This window comes from Armigeres subalbatus, chromosome 3, assembly GCF_024139115.2.
Source record: "Armigeres subalbatus isolate Guangzhou_Male chromosome 3, GZ_Asu_2, whole genome shotgun sequence".
Lineage (NCBI taxonomy): Eukaryota > Metazoa > Arthropoda > Insecta > Diptera > Culicidae > Armigeres > Armigeres subalbatus.
Window position 1 is genome coordinate 274,033,779 of NC_085141.1, and position 12,114 is coordinate 274,045,892.

The 12,114-nt window shown below is 37.6% G+C and overlaps 1 protein-coding gene across 4 annotated transcripts in view; it reads right to left on the reverse strand.

The window, feature by feature from the left end:
- Window positions 1–609, reverse strand: part of LOC134224424 (E3 ubiquitin-protein ligase RBBP6) — a 78,719-nt gene extending 78,110 nt beyond the window's left edge. For 3 of the 4 annotated variants that reach the window (XM_062703768.1, XM_062703767.1, XM_062703765.1), the window contains exon 1: window positions 452–609. The gene's annotated coding sequence lies outside the window, so the exon portion shown is untranslated. The remainder of the gene's footprint in view (window positions 1–451) is intronic. The other variant, XM_062703769.1, reaches the window with a different exon arrangement.
- Between the last annotated feature and the right edge of the window lie 11,505 nt (window positions 610–12,114).

Genomic DNA, 12,114 nt, shown 5'->3' on the forward strand with positions numbered 1-12,114 from the left:
GAACTGTTGCAATAAACACTGCAGTAGAGAATATTATTTATGGGCCAACTCTCTTCAAAAATCATGAAAACAAAACAGAGTTCTAATTGGATCCATACACCAAAACCTCGGCACAAAATTACGGAGCGACACTTCAAGGTTATGTATCACAATAATTTTATTTTTTTCTTCTCTTATCACATAAATTAGCCAAAAAAATCAAAGTAAATCAAGAATCAAAACGTTTCGTAATATACGAATGTGAAACCAATTTTATTCGTTTCACGACCGCTGTCAATTTGTACGCAAAACACATTCGCACACAGGAATACCGTAATCAATCCTCCATATTTGAAACAGCGAAAATTTTCTCGCAGGAAGAAAACGCATCATCTGCGTTGCTACTTTTGAAATGCAATTTTCTTGAGAAACTTCAATGCTTCCGATGACACTCCACTTCTAAACTACTCACTTGCATACGGGCAACAAAATGCACTACGTTTTGGACGTAATTTCACTATTTTTATGCACTTTTGTAATGCATTTTTACGACGCGGAACCGACTACGAAACAAAATCTTTTCACTTTCGCGTTTTTTTGACACTGATTACGGCGGTCGATGATGATTAATGATGGCTGGTTGGTGACGTTTTAGACCAGTGTTGCCTTCCCCTGGCAGGTGATGAGAAAATATCAAACGTTTCGGAAGGGATCGATTCAAGCTTTGTCTGAAATAAGAGCGAAATCCACGAGCGTTTTCGTCGACTTCCTCTCTTCACTCAGAATTGCAGATTGCTCGTACCACGGCCAGGACGACGGGGGTAGGGATATGGATACGTTCGTTGCAACCCACACCGCCAACGATGAGCACTTCGCTGGACCCACAATGGGCCATGGCTCGCTCAGTCGTTTCAACCAGCATAGCAAAAAGGGTTTCCTGCAGCGAGAAGCACAAATCCTCATCAGACCACTTTTCATCGTCCACACCCCGCATAATAAAAAACAACATGTTATATGGTCAGAATCGTTATTACGATGTAAGATATAGCTTCACAGTTTACGTTGCGGTTATCAAATAGTTTTCGGCCGATTCAACCATAACTGCTCGACATCAACACTAAATGTCAATGTATAACATGCTGTCCCGAAAATGTTTTATATTTCCTGCATTATATGTCAACATTTTATCATACTGTCGAGCGAAAATTTTGCAGGCGAAAACGGCTGATTTTTTATGGTGACATAACTTAACAACCCATTCAACATATTGTTATTTGTCAAATAACCGTACCACAAACTGTTGGAACTTTATATGAGATTGTTCATATACAGTTGTCAACAGTAAAGGATACTGTTGCCGACCGCACGGGACAATGTTCATGTACAGTTTTTAATTATGCGGGACGCTTTCTCTGCTTTCCTTTCGGTCGAGCCTTCTGCTCAATAAACGACAAAATTCCCGAAAAGCTCACATCCATGCTAGCAGTAGAAAAGTGTGTTGCTAAGGTTCCAACCGAATGAAATTAATAATGGTAAGTTTCTGGGAGCTGCGGACTCGATCGATTCTAATTTTCAAGATATTTTGCTTGAAACCCGAAAATTTCCTCTCAGTGTTCAATGTACACGCTACGATTTTCTCACATCGAATTAATATTATGTTTATCTTTTAAAAAAATATTTCAAAGATTTCGTCGATTTACTACATTGCATAAATTATTGTGCCGATCGTAAAATTAAATCATGCTGTTCACTTATTAAAATTCCTCGATAGGTTTGAAATGACACCAAATAATTGAGTTTTGTTAGAAATGAACTATAATTAGTATGAGTTGATTTACACGTGTACTCTCTCGGCTGCGCTCAGAATGCTCACAAACTCTCTCGATGCGATGGATACTTTTTGACAGCTTGCTTTGGAGATTTTTTGACAATCGTTTCGACTCTATCCGCAGCTCCCAGGTAAGTTTGATTGTTTTGCATTTATTAGCCTCTTACTAAGTATTCGTTGCTTGTCTTTTAACGCTGCCTCGCAGACACCGACCCACTAAATTTCCGGATAACCATGATGCACAATTTTGCTTAGAGTCCGTCGCTGACACTCGGACGATGATCAGCCCTTCTAACATGAAGAACAGACGTTCGATCCAATTTACACCACCGGAGAGGAGCAAACCGACTAGTCGAGTCAAGCACGAGACATTGAAGACGGCCTTACAGTTGAGGTCGAAATACGTATATGTAAAAGTAATATGACGTGTTAGAATTAAATGAAATTGTGCTAAACTCGTCTTAAGACAGCATCATTCAATGGCCGACTGAATAGCGGTTTTAGGCTTGCTTCTACGTGCTTCCACGGTCATGTTCTTTCTGCGCTAAAATGAATTTCATTCTATGTTATACTTATCCTCCGATTTGAATTACATATTTATATTTTGTTAGGCAATTATAATAATTGTTAATATACAGGATTTGAAACAAATTTTAGTAGAAATAAATTATTATTAAATTGAAAGAAATTGAAAATAAAATTTAAAAGCAATAATTAAACGCAAGGGGTACCGTTGTACAAATTCTCCTGATATGCTCCGATTATAAATTCAAAATAAGACTTATTGTTCGAATCTTCTAAAGTGGATGATATCTCAACATTATGTTGTATAATATGTGGAAAATTTTGTTCGAGAAAATGACCGATTTTTTATAGTAACATAACTTAACCGCCCTTTCCACATATTGTAAATTGGTGAAATACCATTTATCGTATTGTCGAAACAATCTGGGGTAGTGTAGACGTATTGTTGCTATAGATGATTCGTACTGTTGTACAAGTATTGTTTGGAATGGTTTTGAATTATTTAGGAGACAGTAATGTAATAGTCCAGAACTATGCGGGTGAGAATAAGGTTTTAGTGGTTTTATATTAATCATTTTAGTAATTTGTCACATTTAAACATTGCATAGAATAAAAAAATATACTATCAAAAATTAAAATTAAAACTAAGGTAGATTTGTGGTTGAATATATTTATATAGGTGAAGATATGCGCTACCTGCACACTTAAAATAAATCACCGAATTCGGTAAAAATTTACCGAAATCTCAACAGCAGAACTGTTCGGTAAATAATTTTACTGATTTTCGGTGATTTTGACAGTTGAGCAATGGAAAAAATTACAAAAAATCTGTAAAAAATATTACCGAACTGTCCTGCTGTTGAGATTTCGGTAAAATTTACCGAATACTGTAAAATGAGTTAAGTGTGTGCAAGGGGTGGGACGCTGAGCACAATGTTCCAAGCACACATTTTACGGTGCATTGGAACAACGTGGAACAACCAATTCACAAACTGTGGCACACAGGGGGAGAAGGTGGAACACTAATCCCTACCCCAACATGTGCGACATCTGGATTTGGTTCTAAACTGTAAACAACAGTGTTAATTCTCTACCACCTTTTTGTTATGGCGAGGCAATTTTTATGCACACTTTTGTTTTCGATATTTTATCAAAATTAAACACTCAATCATGCAGCAATGTAACGATGCAGTATGCTTGAGATACCTGCTTGATTATAGGGACTCGAAAAAGAATTTATTTGCAGTAAATAACCGAATATAAAAATGTTCACATTAACGATTGCGCCCTAACACCGGTTCTAAGCTTCGATGCAGAGTACACGAGCTTTGTTCGCCAGTGACAGGCGTATGAGGCCCTTGGTGTCACACTGTTGCACACTTTCGACATGGAAAATGCTAAACGTCAAAATTTGGCAACCCGGCCAAATATTGTCTGTCATTCAATTCGTGGTTCAAACATAATTAGCCATTGTTAACGTATTTGTTTTCTTTTACATATGAATTAACAGTGAATCTGTTTTCAAAAATGGATTGATCGGCTTCGGGTTGATTAATTGCAATTAGCAAACGATTTCCACATTGTTTCATAAGGGCAAAAGTTGCTTATATAAACATTGACTTTTTTTCGCGAGTTATCGTTATTGTGTTCCCTCTCAGATAACTACCACTAAGAAGTGATAGAGCTTCGCGCCTGTTACCGAATGGAAGTGGAAAACAACATAATCAGGCTCTAATCATCCTGGAATCTGCGGATAAAGACAATGGTTTTGTTTGCGACTTTTGCTTTTATGAAACAATGTCGATTTACTAATCCTCCTACACTTCTTCCTCTGGAATCTTATCCATTTTCTTCCAATGAATTTCCGTACGAAAATCCGAAAGACCTGTACCCTCGTCTCGCCCGTACCTTTCGAAAATTGAACTAAAAATGAAGGAACTCGATGCTCTTTAAGAGGTTAGAAGAGTTGTGAATTTCAATTCCCCAAAAACTAGAGCAGCGAGTTTTTGAATCGATATTTGAAATCGGGTTTATGTATATCAGTAAACACTGAGGTAAATACATGAACGATGGAATCGGAAATAGTTACAAGCTGGGATGAGCCGCTATTGTCAGGCTATTGTCTGAATGAAATCAGCACCAGCAGCTTGGGTTCATCTTTTCCGTACTGTTATTTTTATGGAATATTGTTTTTTTCCTGTTGAATGATGCGACGCGCCGCAGCACTAGCCCAGGAGGTTTACGGTTCCTCCTGTATCGTAGAAGCTCATCTTTTAGGAAGCGTTCAACTTAATGCTGCATCCAAATATAATTCCGGTTGATGATAGTGGACGAAATGAAAATTTGTTCCCACATATTTTTCAAATTTTGACAGGTCACCTGACTTAATGTTTATGCTCGAACAGAGTTGCCAAATTTTGTCATTTTGCCGGAAATTAAATACGGCACATCGTGGCACACCTTGTGGCACACCGTAGCACAAGTATTTAAATGGGCACGAATTATATTGTGCTCAGGCTACCTGTTGATGGTGCTGGTTTGCGTGGGAGAGCTATTGTCGGCGTAGAGAATTCGGAAGTCAGGACTTCCGAACCGAACTTTCTTCCGAAGTTTTATTTATCAAACTAATTGATGCGTTGTTTAGCGCATCTTTAGGCGAATCCATCGCACTACTTCCGAAGTTGGGAAAGTTGCCTGTATCTGGAGAAAAATCCAACTTCGGTATGAAAAGCGGTATAAATTTATTCCGGATAGACAATATCAGATTCGTCAAATCGTCGTTATAGAATCTTTGTTTACAAAAGCAGATAAGTCGTTTTGAAAATTTTGTCTTGAAGTAATCGAATCAAAATTAATCGATTATCACAACGGTTAATCGATTAATCGAAGTAATCTATTAATTTGCGACATCTCTAAGAACAAGAACAAACAAAACGAACGCCCACGCCGAGCGTGTTTCCGCTGTGTCCCGTCGCGCACCGGTTTAATTTTTTCTTCGAAAATGGAATGTTCAATTCGATTTATAGCTAATTTCTATGCAATACTATATTTTTCTAAACAAAGTGTTGCAAAAAAGTGCTGATACTGTTTGTAGTTTTGTGAAATTGTGATTAAGGAAAAGTGATTGTGCCCGTTGACGCCTATTTGTATGTTTTCGTCCGATAATTTATTATACTCCATTGCACGGTGACGTCATCACATCGTCTATCTCTTTTTCACCTGTTGAAAATTAGAAAACAACAGGACCAGTACTTGTCAAATTTGACAGGTAGTGGTCCTGTTGTTTTCTGATTTTTATCAAGTGGGAAAGAGATAGCGAAGATTCGTGCAATGACCTATGGTAAGTTCGTAATGTTGAGTAACCAACAGTGCAAAAATAATAGGCTAGATCAGTGGTCCCCAGCCTGCTTACTATCGAGGGCCACATCCCAAGCAACCAGAAGTTCAGATTTTACTTAAATTTACTCTTAACCGAACTAATTGGTTCACTATGGTTCACATCAAGTTCCAAGCATCCTTAACGAAACTTTAAAGTTCACTTAAAGTTCCGTTACATACAAAAAATTACTTAAAATGAGAGCTGATTAAGCCAAAATAGCCCTTCTTATCCGAACTTCTGGTTGCTTGGGAAAGCAATTTTAAACAGTTGGAGCGGGCCGCGGTATATTTGCAATATTTGTTTATCATTTCGAATTGAATTTTGAAGTATAATACAAAGTAATTAAAAAACATACTTGTAAGGGCATTACATACTACAGCGTAGCTGAGTTTCAGTTCATATTGTTACACACTTCTGCGATAGCGGACGTGACATTTTTCTTTCGCAACAACATCTACTCGGCTTAGTTGGCAAAACTATTTTACCAAATAAACATCTGTCGACCGATTCTAAGAGTTTTTTTTTTATCCTCGAAGATTATTGTTCAATGAAAGTCGTTGCAAATAACGACAGCATGTCTGAATCGTGTTTTTGAAGCCAGGTGAACTTATCAGCAGTACTTATTTTCTGACTTTTTCGATCTGAGATATTCAAACGGGATTAAACCTGCATTGCCTGACGTGTCGACTCGTTTATTTGATTTTTTTTCACGGAAAATGCTCATCAGGAAAAAGACTCAATAACGGGCTGAAACGTCGGACACTGCAAATGTAAACCCGTATGAATATCTCAAACTAACAAATTCAGAAAATAAGAACAATTATTCTTAGTGTGAAGTATCTTAACATAACGCATTTTCAGGAATTATAAATCGAAAAAATTTCAATCGAATTTTACCACAACTTAACTTATTTTGAAGAATGAAAGAATGACAACAATATTTTTACCTAAGAACGTTATATATTCAGCTTGGTTAAAGCGCCAAAAAATACCATCAAAGTATGTTGCCGTTAGCCTACATAGCATGTGTAAGTGAAAAATTTATTTAATATTGATGATAAAAAGATTCTTGGTTTAATATGTTTCTTGAACATCAAAATAATGTGAACTAGACATACACACTCAGTTTTTATTTCCGCAGCTCGGTAAAATCCGCACAGCCGTGTACCCAGCAAAATAAAAAAACTGATCTCTCGTCGAAAATGAGGTTTGTTCGCTGCGTTTCGGCAAATTATTTGCTGATTTAAAGCAACTTTGACCGATATCTCGGCGAAAAACATGTTTACTGGGGCTCGGCTGTGTGAATCCCAGTAAAAGTTGAACAAATTGCTGAGATCCCGGTAAAAAACAATTAAGTGTGTATGCCCAGCCCGAGTACAACGAAAAACTGGACACTATGAAAGCTTTTCCTGGATGTGATATTTGTCAATGGGCCACATGTAGTGTATATTCTGAAAACCTTCGCGGGCCGCAGGAAAACGCTTCGAGGGCCGCATGCGGCCCGCGGGCCGCACTTTGGGGATCACTGGGCTAGATGTACCAGTTGTGGCTATAGCACCAGTTGTCGCACTAGTGCTTTATATGCGAAATGGCCAATCAAATCACCACAAAACAAGTTCAGATCGACAAAGCATATTCATATGATACGATAACACCTTTGATCTCTCATACATAAGAATAACTGTTTTTTTTAAAAAATAAGTAAAAAAACCCAACAAAATTTGTTATAATCCTCAAACATGATTAATCCATAATAGGAACGCATGCACCAGTTGTGGCACTATTCTTAATTTTGGTTCCTTATTTGGCAAATCCCATTGTTTTCTTATGGGATTGGCCAAATTGGGACCACTAGTGCCACAACTGGTGCAAAGGACGTCAAAAATTAAGCAAAATCAAGTACGAGTCACTGAAGACGGCCTTACTGTTGAGGTCGAAATACGTATATATCAAGATACAATTAAGTGGTGGAATTCAATGGGACTGTACAAACTCGTCTTATGACAAGTGAAGACATTCCACTAAAAAGCTCAAAAAAATTTTCTTAACATTCTTTGCATATCAAATAAAATTGTGGCCAAATTTCAGAAAATTTGGTCGACAAAAACCCCCCTGACTATAATAGAACAAAACCTGCCAAAGCCGTCTTTTCCCCTATTATGATAACTATAACAATAATTATTATTGTACCACATTAGTTTGTTTGTTCCATTAAAAAATGAAGCATAACAATAACGAAAAACGAGGCAACATAATTAGGAATATTATAAACAAAATACAGTCCCATCCCGATTTTGGCAACACCCGTTTTTGTCTACTTCGATTTAGGCAACATTTTCTTCCCGATTTTGGCAAGGGGCCGAACACTAATTACGTAATCAAATTTAATGGCTTTTTCAAGGAACTGCTATAAGAAGGCTTGCTGACGTTTAATCATCTTTCTCTTGCAGGCGCGGAGAAAGGTTAGGATTTGGTTTCAAGAGAAAGATGATTAAACGTCAGCAAGCCTTATTAGGGTTTATACACGAATTGTGGGCTCTCTACGAAGTGAGCACTTCCACAGGAATAATGAACCACCACACCACTTTTAGCACCGCTCATTGCAAACCATTTCTAGTGAGAATCTTCTGTTCTTCTTATTCGCGTTTTTATTTACACATCCATTATATAACCAGCCCACTGTAGAATGTCGTATTTTTCTTAGCATTCAATAACAGCTAATTTTTAAAACCAATTTTGTCGTCGACAACTCAGTGTTCGATGCTGCATGAGTGCTCAAGAGAGCATGCAAACCAAGGTTCAATAGCTAGTGACTATAGCCCATCCGATTATATGAATGCGCTATAATTTTGCTTGTTCGGCGCTAATTTTCTGGTACCAGTCGGTTAACTATTGTGAACCATTTCATCGAGTTTATGTTCAGTATTCTGGCTCTATGCCACGCCCACCATAATATTAATAGTTTCTTCTCTGATACCATCCATGGTAAGTCGGATTTCTCATGTATTCTCCTAATATATATTATGTTACCCAACAATTTTTCATTCAAAGAATCTCATTGTTTAAATACTACGCAAATTTGTCGCGAGATTAATATTGTACTCTCAGCCTTTAACCTGTCTTCTGATGTCACAATCGCGATTAGTGATGTAAATGGTATTCTATCAGCCTTTCGATTCCAGCATGTTTGAAGGCTTGGTATAAATCTAGACCAACATTTGAAAAGGGCGTAACAGCCAAAATTTATTCCTTCTGATTCTTCGTCTACCTATAAAGCTATATATGTGGACAAAGAATCAGAAAGAATAAATTTTGGCTGTTACGCCCTTTTCAAATGTTAGTCTAGAAATTACATCTTCACACCAAAGTGGTAATCGAAGGAACTACGGAGGAAGGGATGTGCTGGAGGGTTGAGGATATTAATAATAATGCCCGCCACGTAATTATTGGTTTGCTTCGGTAGTAGAGTGTCGGTAATGGGATTTCCTATTGTTACAAAACAGTAAGGGTCTCGAGAGTTCTATCCTATGAGATAACTGGTGGCATTCTGGCTGGTTTTAATTGTGCACAAGTAGTGCATGGAGACTTGGAGAGTGTCATAGTTGAGGCCCTTCAAATGGTCTTCAACCCTCCACTTGGCCACACTGTCACTCGAAGTGCGAGGTGCAAGAGAGATGAAGGTTGTGCTCATGGATCAATAGTCGTCCCCTGAAATATTGCTTGATTGAGGGCCAGGGTGTTGGTTTTAGTAAGTCAGATGTAGTTAACCCTGCAGTCACACTATTTAGGTTACACTTTACTCAGATGCTTGAATGCAGATTTTAGTTGCCTTTTTCCATAACAATAAAATGGCTCATGCCTTGCATTCATCATTTTCGGTAATGTCGCCGAGTATTGCGCACAGAACTTTACTCTTAATAGTACCGAGCACGAGAAAGAATTCCTCCAACAATATCCATGTTTCATTGTTGTGTAAAGTGATTGATAACATCAACAATTGAACCGTTTGTTTGAGAAATATGTAACAATTGTGGCCAAAATAAGATTTTTATATAATCTGAATCCTCAGCCAAACAAACGTATTGTGATGATGATATGGAAATGTTAATATCATCTTCCAAACTTAGACGTACATGTTCATGATAGAATTAGAGGCGAAAGTATAGAATTGATAGTTCCGTTAGGATACGGCAGGCATGAAGAATGTTTTTATAGAAGTCGATTTGAAAGCGAGCGGAGGGCAATATTTATGATGGCACATATCACAAAAAAACTGTTCTGGAATGCAGGAAAAAAATTTCGTTTGTTTATTTTTTTAATTTTTTTTAGAGGGATGAAGGCAAATCTGCAAACAAACCTGAAATGATTACTCAGGGAGTGGGGTTGTCAGAAGGCCGACCCTCTTCTTCTTCTTCTTCTTCTTATTGGCATTACATCCCCACACTGGGACAGAGCCACCTCGCAGCTTAAGTGTTCATTAAGCACTTCCACAGTTTCTAAGCCAGGTTACCAGGTTTTGGCATTCGTATATCATGAGGCTAACACGATGATACGTTTATGCCCAGGGAAGTCGAGACAACTTCCAAATCGGAAATTGCCTAGACCAGCACCAGAATATTGGAAGTGTCCAATCTGTCCTAAATATCATGAATATAATGTCATTTGACATGAAACTGGCTCTCTCGTGGCAATTTAGGACAATGTCATGCTAGAGGATCATATTTAAGCCTTACAAGTTCGAGACACCTTTGCGTGGTGTGTTACGGTTTAAGATCTACCATGGTCACATTGTCAGCTGCAGGCAAATCCTGACCCAACGAATACCTTCCCCAATATCCAACTCCGTGGTACTTATGAAGGTGTCGCTGAGTCGGGGACATCTCATTAAGTAAGTACTACATCAACACTTCCTTCCCCTCCCAAGTTACGGTGAAGATGGACGTGGCCAGGAGTAGTAATCCTCATGCTTTTGTGATTTTTATCCTAGATTGAAATGAAGGACCACACCCACATTGATTTCTGATAGCAATCTGAATAAGGATTTCAAAAGAAAAACATGAATATCACTAGTGTCCAATCTAGTAACTACACCGTAACTACACACAAAAAAAAATCGTTGGTAAAACTAAAAGAATCGTTGGTAAAATTAAGAAAATGAGTTAGTGATTTTCAGTAGAAAGTATAGGACTGTTAAATTTACCAATCTAAAAACGTTACATTGGCCAGAACCAATTGCTTTTCAAAATAAAAGTTTTCCTCTCAAATTAAAAGTAGTTTTTCTATTTGAATCAACAAGTGATCCTTTCTAAACAACAAGTTGTATAAATATTCATTTTTAGTTATTATTTGTCAAAATTCACAATCAATAAATTAAATCATTTCATTTTTATTATCATTTGTATTATCTCATTTTAAATTACAGGCTACTACAGATATTGGATAAAGTTTATTCTTCTTAACTGCACTGACTTCAATTTCATTCTCGTTGATACTCTGCGACAATGTAGATCTCTCATGCCATCACTATTACGACCGTCCCGTACCACCTTTATCATTCGTCGCCATCGAATCCGATTTGCACTTCTGCCCGAATTTCCACATTTCCTGCTGCAGCATCGTTGTAGGAACGTCCATTGCCTTTCGCCTGTTATAGCACTATGTCTGCAGCGCTAACGCAAACTTGGTTCCGTACGGAAAAGAATTCGCCTCCCAGAGACGGGAAAAGCACTTTCGGATGGGAACGATGACAGTGCTGCTGGAGGCGGCGGTGCTGGTGTTATGTTTATGCGGAACTCAGCGACGAATTTCCATTCTATTCGTTCCACTTTTCACTAGCCAATAATGTGAAGCTGTAAATATCAAATTATTTACCATTAATATTCATTTATTTAACTTTGAGACAAATTACTTACCATCGAAGAAAAATGTGTGAACGTTCGATGGGAACTTTCTTTTTTCTCACAACTGTCACTGACAGAGTCGTTGGCTGCCAGTTTTGATATTTTTACCTGCCAGAGTTGCCAAAATATGTGAAATCTCGAAGTGTGTTTGATTATTTTATACATTTTATTCTGAGAGCTTCCACTGTAAAAATGAAAATTTTACACTGAGGAAAAACTTTCAAATCAATCAATTTTTCATTCGAGCGAAAAGTTTTACTCTTAAAAACACCAAAATTTTCATATTGTTAAAATAAAACTGGAAAACAGTTGGAATCCCAACTTTTTTTTTCTCTGTGTATGCTATATTTCTTAGCTTTACAAACACTTACTACTCAGGAGAAATCCAATCCACTCAGGAGTGGAGTACTGCCGTCATACGCATATTTGTCCCATGTTTGCTGGGATTCCTTATATACATGGGACAGTTATGCGTATAACGGCAGAGTAGGAACTAAAATCAA